This window comes from Hylobates moloch, unplaced genomic scaffold (genome assembly GCF_009828535.3).
Source record: "Hylobates moloch isolate HMO894 unplaced genomic scaffold, HMol_V3 SCAFFOLD_10, whole genome shotgun sequence".
Lineage (NCBI taxonomy): Eukaryota > Metazoa > Chordata > Mammalia > Primates > Hylobatidae > Hylobates > Hylobates moloch.
In genome coordinates, this window is record NW_026652285.1 from 61,450,555 (window position 1) to 61,469,256 (window position 18,702).

General features: G+C 41.1%; 1 long non-coding RNA gene across 1 annotated transcript; it reads right to left on the reverse strand.

Moving 5' to 3' along the window:
• Positions 1-673: 673 nt before the first annotated feature.
• On the reverse strand, positions 674-5,094 carry LOC131384457 (uncharacterized). Its single transcript, XR_009215327.1, has 3 exons — positions 5,016-5,094; positions 1,795-2,017; positions 674-970 (listed from the first exon to the last, which is right to left on the reverse strand). It is a non-coding gene; the product is annotated as an uncharacterized LOC131384457 (long non-coding RNA).
• Between the last annotated feature and the right edge of the window lie 13,608 nt (positions 5,095-18,702).

Genomic DNA, 18,702 nt, shown 5'->3' on the forward strand with positions numbered 1-18,702 from the left:
TTAGAGAAACCAACCCTGCCAATAACTTGATCTTGGACATCCAGCCTTCAAGACTGTGAGACAGTAGATTTCTGCTGTTTCAGCAACTCCCCCCACAGCCCATCTGTGGTCCTTTGTTATGACAACCGGAGCAGATGAATGTAATCCTTAACAGAACTCATGCCTTCCCTCTGCCCTGCTTCTCGCCTTAGTGTGCCCCACCTCAGGAAATGGTGCCACCATTCAGCCGTTTGTTTGTGTCTGTCCTATCAATACTTCTTCTTCATCTTCTTCTTCCTCTTCCTCCTCCTCCTCTCCTCCTCCTCTTCTTCTTCGTCTTCGTCTTCTTCTTCCTCTTCCCCTTCTCCTTCTCCCCCTCCCTCTTCCCCTTCTTCTCCTTCTTCTTCTCTTCCTCCATGTTCTCCTTCTCCTCTTCTTCATTTTCATCTTCACTTTTAAAGCTGGAATAATTCTATAAAGAGAAAGTTTCATCACAAACTTTTTGTCATTTTGACGTCTTATTTGTATAGGAAAAGCAGGATTAAAATGTTTGATTCTTTTTTATTTTCTAGTTTTCAAAATAATGAGTTGGCTTCTTAGCATCCTTTAAGTGTGGCAAAGAAATTTTTTTAAAAAGTATTATTATGGACTCGTGGGAGTAAACGTATTTTCTGTACTTCAAATTGTTGCAGTTATTTTTATTGATGTTCAAATGGTCCCATCCTTGGTAAATGGGAGATTAACAAGGTGCCTCCTGAACTCATTTGGCATGGTTCTAGTGGACCTCATAAGAGGCTTTTCTCTTTCTATAACAAGATATTCCAGGATTGTCCTATATATTTCCTGCTCAGATCTTGAAATGCACCCTTCTTTAAGAGTTCTTAGTTTTTTTTTCCTGGGGAAATGGTACTTAGAGACAACTTAGGTACTAGGCTAGGCTGCTTATTGCTGTTGTGTTGATTTTGTTATTTGGCGTTTTCAGTAGACAGAGCTAGGAAACAGAAAAATAAAATATAAAGATTAAATACATCATGAATCCAAACCGCTACTTCAAATTTAAATTTAAGTGATAGACTTTCCCCTCATTTTTAAGAGCAGTAATCTCTCTCTCTTTCTCTCTCTATATGTAATATTGTATACAATTTACCATTTAAGCCATTTTAAGTATACAATTAGTGCCATTAATTACTTTCATAATCTTGTACACCATCACCACTATTTATTTATGGTTGTTTCATAATCCCAAACAGAAACTCTACTCATTAGGTAATAATTTTCTATTTCTCCTCCCCCAGCCCCTAGCAATCTTCAACTTAACTTTTTGTTTTCAGGAATTGTCCTATTCTGGACATTTCATATAAGTGGAATACACAGTATTTGTTCTTTTGTGTCTGGCTGATTTCACTTAGCATAATGTTTTCAAGCCTCATCCACGTTGTTGCATGTGTCAGAGCTTCATTCCTTTTTATGGCTGAGTAATAAATATCCCACTGTAGGCATAAACAACACTTCATTTATCCACTCATCTGTTGATGGGCACCTGGGTTGTTTGCCCCTTTCGGCTGTTGTGAATAGTGCTGCAACGAACACTGGCATAGAAGTATCTCTTTGAGTCCTTGTTTTCAGATTTTTTGGGTGTATACCTAGATGTAGAATTGCTGAGTCATACGGTAATTCCGTTTAGCTTTTTGAATAACCACCAAATTGTTTTCCATAGTGCTGCACCATCTCACATTCCCACCCACAATATCCTAGCATTCTGATTTCTCCACATTCTTGACAACACTTGTGATTTTTTTCCTTAGTCATCCTAACCTGTATGAAGTGATATCTCATTGTAGTTTTGATTTTCATTTTCCTAATGATTAGTGATGTTGAGCATCTCTTCAGGTGCTTACTGGCCATTTATATATCTTCTTTGGAGTGCTGACTATTCAAATCCTTCAACAATTCTTTGGGTTGTTTGTCTTTTTGTTGTTGAGTTGAAGGACTTCTTTCTATATTCCCAAGTCCCAGCTGGTCCTCAAAGGTCCAATTTCTTCAATCAGAAAATAGTGAGAAAAAACAAAACAAATGTAAATGAAATCTAGACATTAAAATCTTATTATCTGATTTGAACATATTTTCTCCCAGTCTGTAGTTTATCTTTTCACTTTCCTGATAATAAGCGTTGATGCACAAAAGTTTTTAATTGTGATGAAGTCTAATTTATCTGTTTTTTTTCTTTTGCTGCTGTTGCTTTTTGGTGTCATATCTAAGAATCAAGTGCCAAATCCAAGATTATGAAGATTTATTTCTTTGTTTTATTCTGAGACTTTTATTAGCTTTAGTAGATGCTTAAATTATAATTTTCCATTGTATGAGTCAGGATAAGTTATACTGTTTTGCAAACAACAAACCCTGAAATCTCAGGATATTAACACAATTTAAAATTATATATTGTTTGGCACACAATGCACTATGGATTGGGCAATCCTCCTAGATCTTGTAGCATGGAGTGAAAAAAGCCTGTGAGAGATGTTTTAAAGACCACCCTTGGGCTGGGAGTAGTGGCTCATGCCTATAATCCCAGCACTTTAGGAAGCGGAGGCAGGCAGATCACCTGAGGTCAGGAGTTCGAGAGCAGCTGGTCAACATGGCGAAACCCCATCGCTACTAAGAATACAAAAATTAGCTAGGCGTGGTGGTGTGTGCCTGCAGTCTCAGCTACTTGGGATGCTGAGGCAGGAGAATTGCTTGAACCCGGGAGGTGGAGGTTATAGTGAGCCGAGATCATGCCACTGCACTCCAGCCTCCAGTCTGGGCAACAGAGTAAGACTCTGTCAAAAACAAACAAACAAGCAAACCCCCAACCCCCCCCCCAAAACAAACAAACAAACGAAAAAACCCACACCCAGAAGTATGTAATTTTCACCTATTTTCCATCAGCCGGAACTCAGTCACATGGTCTCAACGTAACTGCAACGGAGGCTGGAAACGTAGTCTTTCTGCCTGCCTACGTGACCTTTTTTTTTTGAGACGGAGTCTCGCTCTGTAGCCCAGGCTGGAGTGCAGTGGCGCAATCTCGGCTCACTGCAAGCTCCGCCTCCCGGGTTCAGGCTATTCTCCTGCCTCAGCCTCTCCGAGTAGCTGGGACTACAGGCGCCCGCCACCATGCCCGGCAAATTTTTTGTATTTTTAGTAGAGACGGGGTTTCACCGTGGTCTCGATCTCCTGACCTCGTGATCCGCCCGCCTCGGCCTCCCAAAGTGCTGGGATTACAAGCGTGAGCCACCGTGCCCGGCCGTGACTTTTAAATTAAGAAATTATTGGAAAACATCATTTAATCAGGTATGTTATTTTTGCTTTTTGTGTCCTTGAAAATTATGAGATGATAGCCCAATTCATTCATGTTGCAAATACAAGACAGTTTATTGGTATTAATTTTAATATTTTATAATTTATGTTAGTTGCTATTTTCTAGCAGGGAAACCAGCATGCATTAGAGCTAATGACATTCTGTAAGAATCAGGCAGTCCCCTTAGTGAGGGAAAGTCTGTGAAGTGTTTACAATGCCCTTTAGACGGCAGCCTGCTACCAGATAAAGAATGTGAAACAGTTTTGTTACTTTTGGCTCAGAGGATGCTCTCTTTATAAATGTGTTTTGAAAGCTGGAAACAGAACAAAAGCAAAGAAGAAAACAGTGACAGGAACGAAAGAAAGAAAAGAATGGAGATGAGGGGAAAGAAAAGAGAAGGGAATGGGACAGACAGAATAAGAAAAGGGTGAAGGCTACAGGTCTGCAAGAGGTGTGCTCACTTGCTGCTGTGCCTGCCTCAACACAGCACCCAAGCCAGGACAGAAGAAGGCAGTGCTGAGCACCGCCACATCCCGGTGCGTTGTTGAGAGAAAGCTGTGACCAGACCTTGAGAACCTCATCACAGCATGCTTGTCATTTTCAAAAAAGAGACATGTGGCCGGGCGCAGTGGCTCACGCCTGTAATCCCAGCACTTTGGGAGGCCGAGGCGGGCGGATCACGAGGTCAGGAAATCGAGACCATCCTGGCTAACATGGTGAAACCCCTTCTCCACTAAAAATACAAAAAATCAGCCGGACATGGTGGCGGGCGCCTGTAGTCCCAGCTACTCGGGAGGCTGAGGCAGGAGAATGGGGTGAATCCGGGAGGCGGAGCTTGCAGTGAGCCGAGATTGTGCCACTGCACTCCAGCCTGGGCGACAGAGCGAGACTCCATCTCAAAAGAAAAAAAAACAAAAAAAACAGAGACATGTTAGGAGGTCTTGATTAATACAAAGTTATCTCAGAGCAGAGTATGAATCCAATGGCCTCCAGAGGAAAGACAGGGCTATGTGCCCTTGGTCACCAGGGCAAACAGTGCCTCCATGCCAGGCGAAAAGCAAATCATGTGGGACCTCTTGCTTCAGCCACGCAGAGGATTCTCCCTGTCTAGAATGTGAGCCTGCAGTAGATGTGGACCATAGGGAATGAGCATCTACTGAAGGTCAAGCAAGTTTATGCAACTGGAGCATTTTATTGGGAAATCACTGGGGCTCTTCGATCTGCACCATGGTTAAATTAGTACAAAATGTGGTGAAAAGCTGTGCCCCAAGGGCAAGAGAACACAACCCTTATGTTCCGTTATGCTTTTGGAAGCTTAGATTCCTGGTGTCTCTAGTCTGCGGGTATTAATGAGGTCAGAATTCTCATGACAGTTATTTTCTTTGGTTCTTGCACATACCTGCATAATACAGAAGGTCTCTCCCTTGCTAATGCCTGCCCACCACAGAGGCTGTCCACCCTGTGCTCATGGGTCATACTCATACTTTTCCCTTCTATACTCATTGAGCTCTGTCACTGGAGAAGCCTTTACAGGGTGCAACTGTCACCTGGGAGAAAGCTGATGTCAGGCGTGACATCTCCCAGGGTTTCCACATCACAATCCACCCAGCATGAGCACGGCTCAATGTTCCTGGACAAGAAGGTATCATCTCACAAATTTATTCCTGCAGATAGTCACTTGACTATCCCACCTGCTCACCCGATTTTCCTTTATAGTTTGAATCCTGGCTGAGTCCCAAGAAGCACGTTCTTAGTTTTGAGCACTCTGTATTCTGTAACTTCTTGCATTATAAACCAAACTAACATGATTTCCTGCCTCCCTGATTTCACTGGTGCCATCATCATTCATCGAGAGGTTGATTTGCAAAGCTTTTCTCTGGACACATGATGGAGAAGACGACAGGCTGGCCAGCCACAGGGAAGCATGCCCCACGTCTGCCACTCATATAAGCTCTTCAATATATTTTCTCTGTTTATCATCACACAAACATAATGAGTTATCATCTCTCCTGTTTTGTAGCTGATGAACACATTTCCGGGTCTCAGCGGTGAGTAAGGGGTTGGATTAAGCACCATGCTTTTCACTGCTGTTCCTTGCTGTCTTCCTGCTCTGAGTTTATCTGAAACACAAAGGAGAGAGAGTAAGTGTCTACACTGTGGTTCTCCAAACTGACCTCCTCCAATGTACCTAAGAAAGAAATCTTATTATCAGAAAATGATTCTAACTATTGAGCTGCTGATATGTGTTATGAACACAAATCTCAGCCCCAAAACTCAGATGTGTAGGTTTTTAAAAAATCACCCATAATTCAACTTAATATCTACTTCAGGCCTCATTCCCCTGAGCTGGTGGAGCAGGGTAATTGCATCTCTTTTGGGGTCCCCTCAGCGTGGAGGTGGGTGAAATTTGTGGGGCTTGTGTAGTGACGCACTCTGAAGGTGGTGGTTGGTGCCCAGTTGATCTTTGTCATCTCTATACACAGGTAATAACTTGCTCTTGGTCTTAGTCATTGTCCTGGGATGGGGTTTAAAAAATGTGTTGCTTTATGCCCCGCATTGAGGCACGCCAATCTTTCCAAGGATGCCAAGACAGGCAGGCTTCCATGCGGCCAGGGCCTTGCTATTTCCCTGTAAGTTGCTGGAACACCTGCACAGCCATGGCCCCTTCACCAGAGCAGCTCCCCTGCATCCACCCAAACCACTCTCCACAAAAGCCATAAAGCCTGGAAGCAATGAGACCAAAATGGTCTCTCTGCTCGAGTAGGAGGAAAAAAGCAAAGTAAAAACCTACCCAGCCACATAAATTAAAATTTTTCCAATTATTATAAAATGCTTTTCTTCCTCCCTCTTTCTCTTTATCTGTGCATACTCTTGGGGTTTAACTCTCTTCTAGAAACTTTCCCTAATTGCTATGATGCCAGAAATATTCTTTTCTCTGAACTCCCATTTTTCAATTAACATCTGACACATCTTTTATTAGCTTAAAAAAAATGTTAGTGTCTTGTCTCCCTAACGGATTGTGCTCCCCTAGGTCTGGGGCTGTGTCCAACTTCTTTATCCCTTTTTTTTTTTTTTTTTTTTTAATACCTAAACAGTGCTAGGTATAGGGAGTAGCCTAAAGAAAAGTGTTTTGAATGTTTAAATTACGAAATAGGTACATGTTCAAATGCACAAATAGGCTACATGTTGTATTATTTGATTTTTTTCAAATAATACAAGAGTGTATAAAGTCATTTCCAATTCCTTCTTTATCACTAGAAATATTCTTTAATCTGAAATCAACTTTGTCTGATATTAATATAGCCACTTCAGTCTTTTTGTTTTTGAGACAGAGTCTCCCTCTGTCACCCAGGCTGGGGTGCAACGACGTCATCTTGGCTCACTGCAGCCTGTGCCTCCCAGGTTCAAGTGATTCTCCTGCCTCAGCCTCCCGAGTAGATAGGATTACAGGCACCCATCACCACGCCTGACTAATTTTTGTATTTTTAGTAGAGATGGGGTTTCACCACATTGGCCAGTCTGGTCTTGAACTCCTGACCTCAAGTCGTCCACCTGCCTTGGCCTCCCAAATTGCTGGGATTACAGGTGTGAGCACTGCCCCCAGCCATCCAGCCTTTTTTTGAGAAGGGTTAGCACAGTGTACCGTTGTTGAACATTTTAATTTTAATCAGTTTGTCTATTTATATTGAAAGAGAATTTCTTGTGTTTATTAGGTCTTGTTTTTTTGATTCAATATAACAATCTCTGACTTTTTATTGTGGTGTTTAAACTGTTTATACTTAATATGATTATTGCTGTGGTTAGGTCTAAGTATCTCCTCCCGCTATTTGCTTTCTACGTGTAACATTTATTCTGTGTTACCTTTTTCCTCTATTTTTGCCTTTTTAAAAATTAATGGAAATTTTTTATGATTCCATTTTATCTTCTTTGTTGGATTTTAGCTGTAACTCCTTGTTTTGTTCTTTTACTAGTTGTTGTAGGGTTTAAAATCTTTAACTTAACATAGTCTACCTTCAAGTCATATTATACAGGTTCACTGACAGTATAAGAAGCTTAAATAATATACTTCTATTTGCCCTTTTCCACCTATATAGTCTTTATGGTTTTGTTGTCATACATTCACCTTTATGTATGTTATGAACTCCCTAGTACATTGGTATTACTCTTGATTAAACAATTATATTTTCAAAAGATTTAAATTCTAAAGTATATATATTTACCAATGTATTTAATAGTTATCATTTCTGGTACAGTTTATTCATTTTCATCTGGTTTTCATTTCATTTTCCTTCTGCCTAGAAGACTTCTTTCAATATTTCTTATAATATATGTGTAACTAGGGTCCCTAAAGGAGAGAGGTTGTGGGAAAGGCAGAAAAAATATTTGAAGGAATCATGACTGAAAAATCTCCAAATTTGATAAAATGATAAAGCCATAGATCAAATATGCTTAAGGAGCCCTTTGCACACGAGATATGAATGTCACATAAAACTGTCCTGCCACTCACTGTTGCTATTTTTTTGTTTTTCTTTTAAATTCTTTTTGTCTTTTCATTTTGAATAGTTTCTATTGTTATGTCTTCCAGTTCACTAAAAGTTCAGTTTGGATCTTTTTTTTAATCTTTTTTTAAGAGACAGGGTCTCACTGTGTCCCTCAGGCTGGAGTACAGTGGAGCTATCATAGCTCATTGCAGCCTCAAACTCCTGGGCTAAAGCGATCCTCTTGTCTTGGCCTCCCAAAGTTCTGGGATTACAAGTGTGAGCCACCACATCCCATCAATTTGGGTGTTTTTTAAAAAATATCTTTCATGTGTCTAGTTAAGTTTTTGAACTTCTGGAATGCAGTTATAACAATGTTTTAATGTCCTTGTGTGTGCTAATTCTGACACCTGTGCCCATTCTGGGACTGTTTCAATTTGTTGATTTTTCTCTTCATTATGGGGCTTTTTTTTTTTTTTTTTTTTGTGATGGAGTCTCTCTCTGTCACCCACGCTGGAGTGCAGTGGTGCGATCTCGGCTCACTGCAAGCTCTGCCCCCCCGGTTCACGCCATTCTCCTGCCTCAGCCTCCCAAGTAGCTGGGAGTATAGGCGCCCACCACCACGCCCGGCCAATTTTGTTTTTGTATTTTCAGTAGAGACGAGGTTTCACCATGTTAGCCAGGATGGTCTCGATCTCCTGACCTCGTGATCCACCCGCCTCGGCCTCCCAAAGTGTTGGGATTACAGGCGTGAGCCACCGCGCCCAGCCCATTATGGGGCTTTTTTTCCTTCCTTTCATGCCTGATAATATCTGATGGGATGCCAAACACTGTAAGCTCTGTGGTGAAAACATAAAGGTTTTCTTGAAGTGAGGTTTGAACTGAATTTTGAAGGGTATATATGGCTTAACAGTGAAATGAGGGGAAAAACATTTAAAGAAGAGGGACAAACATGTGAAAGTAGCTGAGGCATATAAGGCTGTGTGTTTTTAAGAAAATAAAAGATTGCTGGGGCGACTGGAGCAAGCAGTGAAATGGAGAATTGCATTCTATGTCTCTTGGGGTAAAGGGATGGGCAGACCATGTCCCACTGACTCAGGGGCCTTGTTAGGCATTTTGTTCTGTATCCTGTGAACAACAGTAATTCTTTAAGGGCTTTACTTAAGCTCAGATTTGCAGAAAAATCACTCTGGCTTCAATGTAAAGAACAGCTTGAATGAGTTTCAGAATAGAAGGGGTGTCGAGTTAGGAAACCACTGTAGATTTCTGAGTGAGAGATGAGCATAGTTGGGGCCAGGATGGGAGCAGAGATGGAAAGAGGTGGGCTGACCTGAGATACAAGATGTGGGGTGACTCTTGACCCTTCCCGACTGCACCCTATTAGATCAATCAACAAGTTCATGTGAACGCCTTTCTAAGGGGAATATTATTTTCACAGAGTGAATACATTTTTTATTAATATGTTCATAAATATACCTTCTTACAGTTCTGACTATTGCGTGTAGTAACTTAGAAAGGAAACCTATTTATTAACTTGTACCCAGAAAGGACTCTAGTGAATCTCTTCTGATATTTGCCCAAGAATTCTCCTAAAACACTCAGTAATGAAAAACCTCATTCCAAAGGCCTAGTTCAATATTCCTCAAACTGTAGTGTGCATGAGAATCACTTGACAAGCTTGTTCAAACAAATATTTCTAGGCCACATTCCCCAGAGTTTCTGATTCAGTAAGTCTGGGTTAAGGCCAGTGACTTTTCATCTCTATCAAGTTCCTGGGTGATTTTGATGCCACTGGCCCAGGGACCACCGTATGGGAATCACTGGTTAATCAGAAGCACTATAGCCAAGAGGTGAACTTCCTGGATTTGACACAAAAACTCTGTTCCTTTCCAGTGCTGTGACTTGGTCAAGTAACTCACCCCTCTGCACCTTTGTTTCCTCATCTGGGTCTTGGCGAGGCTTAGAGTGAGGACTGTTGGAAAGCATTAGGACAGATGTATAAGGAGCATATACACGCTTTTATACGTAAGAAAATAAATTCCACGTGCCTTGCATATTCTACAGTTCTCAGTGTATGGTGAGACAGATCCTGCTTTCAGTTCATCCTTGGCGAATGCTAGTCAAAATTCTATGTGATGTCACAACAGAAATCTTCAGTTAGCAGTCTTGGAAAGGACTCAAGCTCTGCTCCATCTCCATCTCCTTGGGTTTGGGTAAATTCTCAGCAGGATTGTGCATTAGGTGAGTGTCTGCTTCTCCCCTGGGTCCCCATAACTTTGCTTGCTCCTAAACAGGGAGTCACATCTGGGAAGAGACAGTAGATAATGGAGCCAGAGAGCTGACTCACCACGTGGGATGGCTGTGGGCAAGTTTCCCAGGTTGCACAAGCCACGGGGTTTTCTGAAACAGATGGAAAGACCGCCTCTGCTGGCCGCTGGCTGACTTCAAGATAGTCGTGCTGTGTCAAGCGGTGTGAGAAGGAAAGACCCTTAAGAGACCCTGTCATCCAAGTTTCAGATTCCCCTGGATTCCTTAGCGATAAGACATGCATGGCTCATTACACATTCTCTTTATGAAATTTCTACAGGCAAAGACTTGAATGCCCTTTAACTGGGTGTGCACATGGGCATCACATAGTTTTCCAGAGTAACCCAAGATACTGGGGTGGAGAGAAAAATGGAACCAGAAGACAAGCCAGCTTCTACCAAAGGCACCCAGCAGTCAGCCAGCCCAGACTCTCAAATCTGGACCTGGGGGTCAGCCCTAGGTAGACAGGCAAGCCATCTTTCAAACGCTCCCATGTCCTCTTAATAAAGTGAGAGCCAGACATTAGCAATCATTCTTACAATTTTTAAAAACCGTATTATCAGCTGTTATTTTAAATATCCCTAACCTAGGATAGTTAATAACAGAAACAGAAAACATTTAAGATTTTTAAGATATAATAATTGAAGATCTTGAGTCAAGCTTTAAAATGAAAGTAACTTTGAAATGAGGTCAAAGTTAGAACTTCCAGCAAGGAATCTTAATTAGAAAAGTACGACTGGGCAAAACTAGAACAATTCTGAGCAAATGATTTTGCTACCAGGAATGGCAAATTCAAAGGAGGCAAATTAGCAGTAAGTTGCAGAGATGGCCACTTGAATAAAATACAAACAGGGTTAATTTTTTTCACTCGGTCAATTGCACTTCTCATACAAAGCTGAAAAATGCTCTCTTGTAATTTTAATTCTATAACAGTAATTCTTTTGTTTGGCATTGCCCAGCCATTGCAATCTGGACAAAGCAACTTTTTCCATCCTATTTTAGCTCTCAGAGTATATTGATTTTTAATTTCCTGGAGCCAGTTTTCTACACAACAATATTTTATTCACCATGAGAAGTAGTGCCAGTTTTAAACATTTATAGACTTGTTTCTCCAGGGAAAAACACAAGCTAGAAAGAAAAACTAAAATTTCATTTAATGAGATTCAAATGGCAATTGGGGGTTTGAATGTAGAAGTGTTTTCCTATCCAGAACAGTCACTGGAAGTCCATTAAAGGAATGCTATCTGGTCAATTTTTGTTTTCTTTCTGGAGATATGATATTTTCTGAGGATTCAAAACAAGTGGGAAATTGCCAAAGTCTTGCAAGCCTGATTTAAGAGACAAAAAAGGAGAGACAACATATAAAGTTTTCTCTTTGTACATGTGAACACACATATATCTTTAAGTTAATACATTAATGGATTAATGGATCATATTGTAACATTTCTTTTCAAAAATTTTCTTTTTGTTCTTTGCTCTTCTTCCTCTGTTTCCTTTCTCAAACTTTCTCTCTGCCTTCTGCACAGGTCACTCATGATAACAGTATGTGGCCTATAATTTTCAGCTCACTCGCGCTTACCTGCATGTATGTGCACAGATGTTAGAGAGTGCTTTTCTTCATTTTTGTTAGAAATGGGATAACAAAACAGACTTTTTTTTCCTGCATTTGGTTTCATTTACTCTGTAATTGCTCATGGAAATCTCCCAGAGTCATCAATGTGGCTCTAATTCATTCTTTTCAGTGGCTGTGTAATAGGTTGTGGTGTGGACGAGCCAGAATTTTTTTCGTCATTCCTCTGTCGTTAGGCGTTTGAGTTCCAGCTTTTTGCCACTGGGAACAATACTGCAGTAAATGCTTATGTCCTTGCGTTTTCACTGCAGTGGGTAGATGAAGGTGGCTCTAGACATTTTAGTTTTGAGTTTAACCTCTTTTTGCTCATCTTTATTTGCTGTAGGGGCTGCAAAGATAAATAAAACTTCAACTTTATCAAGCCCTCAGAGCTGAGAATGGCCATGGAGCTCAGTTTAAGGCAGGGAAGTGGCTTTGGCTGAGCCTCTTCTGATACAGGCTGAGCATATGCCTAGTGAGAAAACCCGAAATCCAAAATGCTCCAAAATTCAAACCGCTCTGACTGCTGACGTGATGCTCAAAGAGACGCTCATTGGAGCATTTAAGATTTTTGTATTAGGGATGCTGAACCAGTAAGTATAATCTATATATTTCAAAACTTGAAAACAATCAAATTCAGAACACTTCTGGTCCCAAACATTTTGGGCGAGGGATACACGCTCAACCTGTACCTCCTTCTTCCTGCTTGGAATGCAGCTGTTGCTAAAAGCGGCAGAGGTGAGTGAGAGAGAGAGAGAGAGAAATAAAGAAGGAGCCTGGTATGTATGATTTAGCCATGTTTCAACAAGTGTTTTTGAGCATCTAGTCACAAGGATATGGAATCATTCTAAGTGTCCATCAATGGATGATTGGATAAAGAAAATGTGTATGTATGTATGTATGTAGGAATACTACTTAGCTATAAGAAAGAAGAAAATCATGTTTTGCAGCAACATGGATGGAACTGGAGGCTGTTAAGTGAAACAGATCAGAAACAGGAAGTCAAATGCCACATATTCTCACATAAGTGGGAGCTAAATAAAGTGTACACGTGGACATAGGGTGTGGAATAATAGGCACTGGAACTGAGAAGGGTGGGAGGGTGAGGAGAGTGAGGAATAAGGAATTACTCAATGGGCATGAGCTACACTATTCAGGGGATGGTTTCACTAAAAGCCTGGACTTTATCACTATGCAATATAGCCACATAACAAAGCTTCACTTGTACCCCTTAAATTTATAAAAATAAGAAAGTGAAGGATAGAGATACCAAAGAAAGAGACATGGTCCCTAGCTTCATGAAATGTGTAAGTGCTTTGCAGGTACAAGACGAGGTGGCATGAAGCCATGATGCACAGGGAACTAGAGCGATCTGGGGCAGGTCGTGATCACAGAAGCCCTAAAGGAGGGTAGTGTTGGTTAGGAATGGGAGGGAAGGAGCCTTCCAGACAGAAGGAGTGCTATAGTGCTAGGACCTTGGCTTGTTTCTTGGAACAGAGGAAAGGTCAGCATGGCCAAAGCCCGGCACTGGAGGGGGCAGGCTGGGTTTGGCCTTGCTGGTCTTTCAAGGAACTTGAACTTTCCTGGTAGTGAGGAAGACAGTTAGCGGTTTCTGGAGGCAAGCATGAGAGAGCCCTTGTGAACGTATCGGGTGAGGGATGACACTGGGTTAGATCAACAAGGTGGAACTGAATTTCGAAAAAAGTTGATCGTTTTGAGATGTAGCTTTCCTTAATTTTAAAGATTATTTTAAAACAATGGCTGCAATGAAAATTGCTTTATTTTTTTCTGACTTGCCTGATCATCTTTTTAGAATAAACTAGAAGTGGCACTCTGGATCAGAATTGATGCCTATTGAATGGAAAACCAAACATTGCATTTTCTCACCTATACATGGGAGCTAAGATAGGAGGATGCAAAGACATAAGAATAATATAATGGACTTTGGGGATTTGGAGGGAAGGGTGGGAAAGGGGTGCGAGGGATAAAAGACAACATATATGGTGCAGGGTATGCTACTCAGGTGATGTGTACACCAAGATCTCACAAATCACCACTAAAGAACTTACTCATGTAACCAAATACCACCTGTACCTCAATAACTTATGGAAAAATAAAATAAAATAATATTAATTAAAAAAAGAAAACAATGGATGACCATTAAGATGCTGCCACTCATGATCAGACTGCCGTCCTCAACTGCTATGTGGTGAGCACTCCCACAGAGCAGAAAGGATGGAGTTTCCAAGACCCTTGTCAGCACTGAGGGACTGTGGTCAGACTCGGACATCCCCAATCCAATGGTGGAAAAGAGAGTTTTCGTGGTATTTGGATTTCTTTTATTGGTACTGTGGTTGAATTTCTCAGTAATATTACAACATCACAAAACATTCATTTGCCTTTAGGAGTTTATAATTTCTTAAAATGAAATGCATAATGGAATAAAATCCAAGAAGAATGAATTTAGGGCTTTTCATCTTTTAAAACCACACTTCCCACTAGTCACCTTAGGATTTGCTCTTCTCTAGAGATGTAGTGTGCACTTGGAATATGTTTAAGTTCACTTTCCATAGTGAAAAAGTGACGCCATCACATAAGGCTGGTGGGAAAAATGCCTTCACACTGTTTTTTTTGAGACGGGGTCTCACTCTGTTGCCCAGGTTGGAGTGCAGATCTCAGCTTACCACAGTCTTGGCCTCCTAGGCTCAAGGGATCCTCCCACCTTGGCCTCCCAAGTAGCTGGGATTACAGGCACCTGCCACCATGCTCAGCTAATTTTTGTATTTTTTGGTAGAGACAGGGTTTCACCATATTGCCTAGGCTGGTCTCAAACTCTTGGGTTCAAGCAATCCATCCATCTCGGCCTCCTGAAGTGCTGGGATTATGGGCATGAGCCACCATGTCTGGCCCATAGTCTTAACTATTATGGCTACTAATTTCCTCATAGAGTTATAGTGAGGATTAAACAAGAGGCTATAGAGAGAGACCCTAATACAACACTCACCCTTTAAAAAAATTTCCACCAAATGCTACTTGTTTTTTCCTGCTATTTGTTTTCCAAATATACTTATAACAATATCTACAAACCAATGAACAAGTAGCTTCAATAAACCAAAGGAAAAAATTATGGCACTAGGTTTTTGAAAACATGCGTGTCATCAGTAAAAGCAAGGTGAAATAATAGATGTATTAAATAATTTTTATATGAATAATTCAGTATGAACCAGGCATGGTAGCACATGCCTATAATCTCAGCTACTCAGGAGGCTGATGTGGGAGGGTTGCTTGAACCCAGGAGTTTGAGACCTGCCTGGCCAATATAACGAGATCCCGTTTCAAAACAACAATAAAATGATTCAGTATGAATTCGGCTTATCTTCTTGTTGGGCTACAGAAATGAGCAAAAGAGACAATTAGCTTCGAAAATACTGAACATATGGACCATCTCATCCATCATCCAGTAGGCACTGACCAGGTTCTGGGCACTGTGTGACGCGTGAACACATTTCTAGTTCTGAGGTAGGCCTGTTAGCTAACAATGCAAAAATGAACATAAACCTAAAAATACCAACACAAACGCCCAGATTATGCCAAAGCTCTGACACCTTGCCTAGTCCCATGTCTGTCCACAGACAATTATCACTGGTGGTGACCTGAAGCATGGAGTTGTTAATATAAATCCAAAGTTTGTAAATTATTTACACATATGTATGTGTGTGTTTATATGTATGTATATGTGCCTGTGTATATATGTATATATATGTTATTGGTTGGGTGTAGATGGGTGTAGATGTAGAAATGAGGAAAGTTTTTGAGAAAAGAATGTCAATTCCCTTCTCTCAAGACAAGTATTTTTATTCCTTTGCAGTTTTATAGAAAATTCATTGCTTCTCAAACACCATTCTTCAGGCATTTAAATTAATACCAATCAGATTGAAAGGGATTCCAATGTAGAAAAGTAAACAGGAACATGGGACCCACAGGGAGTGTTTGTGCACAGTGAACGTAAAGGCTTGGGGTCAAAAGTTTCAGGAAATGCTTCAGCCTCCAAGCTCCTGGCCACCCAAGAGGCACAGCCTGGGAGAATCTTGTCAGCATCATTATCCTGAAGCCACTGGCCTCGTTAACGTTATCAGGGCCTGCTGGCATCTGAACCCAGGAAACTGACTCAGTTATAGATGAGCTAGTCTGAAAACATCCTCAATGAAGCATCTGCCCCTTTTGGTTTCTTTTTCTTTAGGTGCCTTTAAAATTAGTGAGAAAATAGTCAGGCTGCTGTGTTAACCTCGCACGCCAGGAACACAGTTACATTTCCACATATTTATTGTTTTTCCAGAAATTCAGAGAAAGGTACATGTTCATTAGTGATCTTGGAATCACTTCTCAGGCCTGGAGATAATAAACGATTCTATCGTATGCTCTGGGGACTTAGTTATTGCTCAAAACCTGGGTTTTCAATGGCAAAAACATGACACACAAATTAAAGAATCATTTCTGGCCAGCTTCCAATGTCATGCCATCCAAAAGGAGATTTGCTTGTCAAGAGTTTATGTTCTCTCGGTCCATTTGGTGGATATGGCAGGAGGCCAACCATGCAAGTCAGTTCAAAGCAGTAAGGGAGGGGCTTCACTGTGTTCAGTCAAGACAAACGGGAGGTTGGCTTTTTAACCTGGGCGGCCAACCTCAGTGTGTGAGCAGGGAAAACGGGATGAGTGTGGAGTAGCCCTGATGTCCTTTTTACATAAAACCCTCTTGCCGACAGTAACCCACACGTGAGGGAGGCTAAGCAGTTAGGGAAAGTTCAGTTGGGGCGCTGAAAGATAGCTTCCAGGTGGGTTATACAACACAGAAGGTTAAGTTTTTTGTAGGTAACTTTAATAATTCAACTTTTTTTGAGAACATGTCATTACAACATTTTTTTAAATTGGTACTTTTGAAAGGTTTACATACATAGGTTTAACAGGTAAATGTAAGCATACTTCTTTAAAGATGCAATTTGTGGTGTTTTCTCCAGGGAGTAGAAGTGTTCAACAAAGAAAGAATGTTGGGATCAAGAGAATAATTCAACTTTTTCTTCTAGATTATCAGTTTGATTTGGCTTATCAATTATGGAAATAAATTCTAAATAATTTTGCACTGATGTGCTCTTTCCATTATTGTGTTAGTATAGGAGGGGGATATTTGGGATAATATTCTTCATGGCTGTTCCTGTACAGAAATGAGTGATTGCTAATTAGCATCCTCAAGCCTGCACATGCCCATGAATGCCCATCCTTCAGATGGCTCTCTAGGAGGCTGAGCTCACCTGTCAAAGTTGCTAGCATGGCTCACAGCACTGCTGGAATCCTTTCTGGGAATTCCCTTCAGAATACGCATGACAGGCCTATAATCCCAGCACTTTGGGAGGCTAAGGCAGGTGGATCACTTGAGGTCAGGAGTTCAAGACCAGCCTGGCCAACATGGTGAAACCCTGTCTGTACTAAAAATACAAAAATTAGCTGGGTATGGTGGCGTGGGCCTGTACTCTCAGCTACTCGGGAGGCTGAGGGAGGAGAATTGCTTGAACCTGGGAGGTGGAGGTTGCAGTGAGCTAAGATCACGACTGTGCTCCAGCCTCCAGCCTGGTGACAGGGTGAGACTTCCTCTCGAAAAAAAAAAAAAAAATAAAAAAAAAAAAATATGCATGACAGCTTCAATTGCCAACAGTTCACCTTTGTTCTCTAAGATGAGTTTGGCTCTAAAAATCAGTCAAGTATCAGTAGGTGTCAAATCTTATTAAGAAAGCTAGTCATGAAGCAGGGTAATCAAACAGAAGTAGAACAAACTTACTGCTCTTTCATCCATGACCTATAAGCTGGTCGCGAAGTTGGTTCCATGTGAGGAAGCTAGTATTTATGGTACCACATTTGGAAGGGAGGGTCTCCAGCAGGTATTCAGTAACTACCATTTCACTATCAGAATTTGATGTGTACAACTCATTTAAAGAGTCTGATGCTCCATTTAGAGAACACTCCTGGCCTGGTATGGTGGCTCATGCCTGTTGGAGAGGCTGAGGTGAGAGGAGCACTTGAGGCCAGTAGTTTGAGACCAGCTTGGGCAATATAGCAAGACCCTGTCTTTACAAAAATAAAAAAGAAACTATCTGAGTATAGTGGCATGTGCCTGTGGTCCCAACTATTTGGAAGGCTGAGGCAGGAGGATCACTTGAGCTCAGGAGTTAGAGGTCACAGTGAGCTATGATTGTGCCACTGCACTCCAGCCTGGGTGGCAGAAACCCTGTCTCCCTGTCTCTTAAGAAAAAACTAAATAAATAAAAGGAACACTTGTACCTTGCAGGAGAGCTGGGGTAGCAATTTGGCAATGGAGACTTTAAATATCTCAAGAATACCATGAGACGGGGCCAATTGCAGGTTGAGTCCTGTGTCTGGGTCCTAATTTCCTTGTGATTGGGCTCCTGGTGATCATGCAGTTGTCTTCTGGATGAAAGGAGCTGGTCTGCGGAGAGATCTCAGCGGCCACCTGAAGATAAAGGGAAGAGGTGAGTCTCCAACTTCAACCAGAGTACCTTTTCTTTCATTAGTTTGATGGTTTTTTTCTTAATTAAAAAAATACTTTTAATTGTTGTGAGCATATAGTGTGTGTGTGTATATATGTATACACACTTATGGGGTACATGAGATGTTTGGATACAGGCATGCAGTGCATACTAATCACATGATGGAAAACGGAGATATTCATTCCCTCAAGCATTTATTCTTTGTGTTACAAACAATCCAATTGTACTTTGTATGTTATTTTAAAATGTACAATTAAATTATTATTAACTACTGTCACCCTGTTTTCCTAGCAAATACTAGGTCTTATTCATTCTTTCTATCCCCTCCTACGCCCCAACCCCCTACTGCCCTTCCCAGCCTCTCATAACCATCCTTCTATTTTCTATCTCCATGAGTTCAATCATTTTGATTTTTAGATTCCACAGATAAGTGAGA